Genomic DNA, 3,638 nt, shown 5'->3' on the forward strand with positions numbered 1-3,638 from the left:
TATAGAAGAGAGACAGGGTATGTTTGCAGAGGCGTTTTCTCAGTCTGAGGGTTTTATACTGAGTAACCCCCTCCCCCCACCCCAGCACACACTCCCACCCTCTCTTCCTCTCCTCTCCCTCTCTGTGTCACAGCAATACAGCCAGGGGAAAGGAAGAAAAGTAACCAAGAGGAGAGGAGGGGACGGAACAGGGAAGGGTACAAAGTATACAGTAGGAAGGATAAAATCTCATCACAAAAAAGCTCACAGTAAACATTAAGACTTGATGTCTGACACAGACTATATTAAAAAAGCATCTTTTTGAGGGACTCAATTTGTTGGCATCTATAACCTCAATCAATGGAACTTTTTATTGTGCAAAAGGTTCTTTATAGTACAAAAATGTTAATTAGTAAAATGCTCTTTACATAGAAAAGTTATTTTACCGTTCACTGAATGGTTCTTCAGATAACTTAAAATGGTTCAAAAAAGAAAATTTTTGAAACCTTTATTTTTAGTGAGTATCTTGAGTGTCTATATTTAATTTTAAATGTAAAAACATTGAAAACATAGTAATTTTTCAGAACTGAAACATCCTCGCCAAACCAAAAAGACCACTTTCTGATTTCAGACAAATACATTTTTACAGTATACAGTATTCAGAAACTTAAGCCTGAAATACACTACGTGTTTTTTGCCCTGATTTTCCGCCGATTTAAGGTCTGGAGAAGTTCATGCTAGTTGCTCAAAGTCAAAGCCAGTCTACAGATCCATAGAAAATTGTGTAGTGTATGACTTTAGTTTTTTAGTTTTTTTTTTTTTTGACTCTTATTCCATCCAATTGGAGGATATCAAACATGTTTAATATTTTAGAATTTTAGAATTTTAGAACACATATTGTTTTCATTTGTCAAGCGTCTTCTAGCAAAATGGCGCACATTTCTGCGTGAGTTTGTTGTGATTGGAACAACTTGAAAGTCTGGTAGTGTATGATCTTCAGTCATGTAGTGTATGATGGCCAGTTTTCCTCTGTCACTATTTACAAAGTCAGTAAGAGTATGATGCCTATTGTAATCTCTTCAGATTTTGTGACAGAAGTTGTGTAGTGTATTTCAGGCTTTAGTTCTCCCAGTTATGGTAAAGTACTGTAAAATGGTACTTAAATGTGAAAACAAGAGTAAAAAAAAATGAATAAGACAACCCAATCTCATTGGAAAACGTAACTATTTTATGAGGTGGCAGTGTCAAACTGGCGAAGTGAATAGATTTTTAGAAGAAATTTTTTTTTTGATATTTACCAACAATTATCCAAAGAGCAACATTGGCTATGTGAAGAGACTAGTGCAGCATTCTCAGCGTCTGTCGTTTTGCAAAAATTATATGATGCCTTCAGTAAAAACACAAAAATACAACATAAGTTATTATTATTATTGGTAGTAGTAGTAGTTGTAGTAAAGTATATGACCGCTTTATTAAAATTTAAATGTTAAAGATTTTAAATAGATTAAAAATACCAACATAAGCATGCTGCTGATACTGAACTGAGGTGCTACAAAAATGACTTTGGATAGTATTATGATAAGATAATTTAAGGAGCAAATTCACTTGGTGTTCCTCTCTGTATGTGCCTTTGACTTTGAGTGTATGTCATATAGAGACTTATTGTATTTCACTTACTTTTTTCCCTGGCTGCCAATAAAGTTCCCTCCTCCTCCTCCAGCTCAGAAATGGTTTGTTATTGGCCTGTTGCGTTTTTGAGCATGGTGTCTATTGATCTGATCCTTTGATTAAATTAAGGGTCCTGTGTGGAAAAAAAATCCATCTCTATGGCTCATACTAGACAGCTGACATTCTACCCAAAGCGCTGTTCGCTGCAAGAAGGACTGCAGGATTTGGGACACGTCATATGATCTTAAATTACAGCAGGAGTGTGATGTGACTGTGGATGAGGTTTTGTTAAGATTTCAAAATGCGTAGAAGTGACAAATCCAAAGGTAAAATCTGTGCTATGCTGACTTCTTCACTACTTGGTCAGAAATAATAGAAAAAGACTATTTCAGGCTATAAAGGTAAACAGAGGGAAGGCGAGAAATAAAGGAGCAATGAAAGATAGAGATGCCAATAGATTGAGGGAGCAACTGAAAGGCAAGAAAGGGAGACGGTGATGATCCCATGTGCTCACTGGTCTAAGCACTGGGGTAATATATGACCTGATGATGTTTTCATTGCCATTGATGGGTTCAGTAAAGGAAGTGTGATTGAAAAGAGGAAGGTGTGGTGACATTTGCAAGCATTCATAGTGCTCAGTTTTTCACACTGATCTAATGAGCTTCTTCAAGAATTTATTAGACACACATGCCTGACTGAATTTTTGAAACCCTGTTTTAACACAGAATGCTGCACAATGTGTTTAACACACATTACCTGATATAAAAACTTTTTTTTTCTAAATTAGCCTGATAGAAACACTTTGAATAAGATCAATTCATGTATCATTTGTTCATTTATCAATTTATTCACCCCCGTCATCCAAGATGTTCATATGGTTCTTTCATCAGTCGAAAAGAAATGAAGCTTTTTGAGGAAAACAAAAATTGCAGGATTTTTCTCCATATAGTGCACTTCAATGGAGATCAACGGGTTGAAGGTCCAGTTTACACTTTCAATGCAGCTTCAAAGGGCTCTATAGATCCCAGCTGAGGAAAAAGGGGTCTTAACCACAAATGCTCATTTTGCACTAGCTCTGTGATGAGCATCTACAACTTCAAGCTACTGTATGTAAAGGTAATTTGCGATTAGTCTGTGTATTCTGGTTTAAGATGTTAAAAAAAAAAAAAAAGTCCATTTAATTTTCTCCTCCAACTTCAAAATCACCCAAAATCATTATTTTATCTGTTTTGTGTAAAGGGCAGTTGACTTTCTTTGCACATTTGCTTTGTAAACACTGGGTCAGTACTTCCACCTATGTCATGCATGACCGTTCTAACGTGATTACAGTTTGAAATTCAAGATCAGGGTAAATTTAACTTATTTTGTCTTCTGGGAAACATGTAACTATCTTCTGTAGCCTTTGAAGGGCAGTACTAAATGAAAAAAAGATATTTAGGCAAAATAAATCTCCATTCTGTTCAAAAGTTTTCACCCTCAGCTCTTAATGCATCATTTTCTTTCTGAAGCATCAGTGAACATTTGAGCCGTCTGTAATAGTTGCATATGAGTCAGTTGTCCTCAGTGTGAAAAGATGGATCTCAAAATCACACAGTCATTGTTGGAAAATACACAAAAATGCTGAAAAGTCAAAGAATTTTTTAAAGAAGTCAAAGAAAGATTTTTCTGAAGAACAGCAGGCAGTTTAACTGTTCAGGACAAACAAAGGACTCATGAACAACTATCAAAAAAAAAAAAAAACTAAAAAAAAAAAACACACAGATGTGGATCATTCAGGTAACAACACAGTATTAAAAATCTAGGGGATGTAAACTTTTGAACGGGGTAATTTTTTTAAATTCAACTATCATTTTCGCTTGTGGACTTTTTTATGTGAAATATCTTATTCAGTAAGTACTAAATAAACAATAAACATCCATTTTGTAATCCCTCTTATTTTGTTAAAATTATTAATATTTTGCAGATTCTGAAAGGGGGATTTAAACATTTGA

The sequence above is a fragment of the Garra rufa genome, chromosome 1 (assembly GCF_049309525.1).
Source record: "Garra rufa chromosome 1, GarRuf1.0, whole genome shotgun sequence".
Classification (NCBI taxonomy): domain Eukaryota; kingdom Metazoa; phylum Chordata; class Actinopteri; order Cypriniformes; family Cyprinidae; genus Garra; species Garra rufa.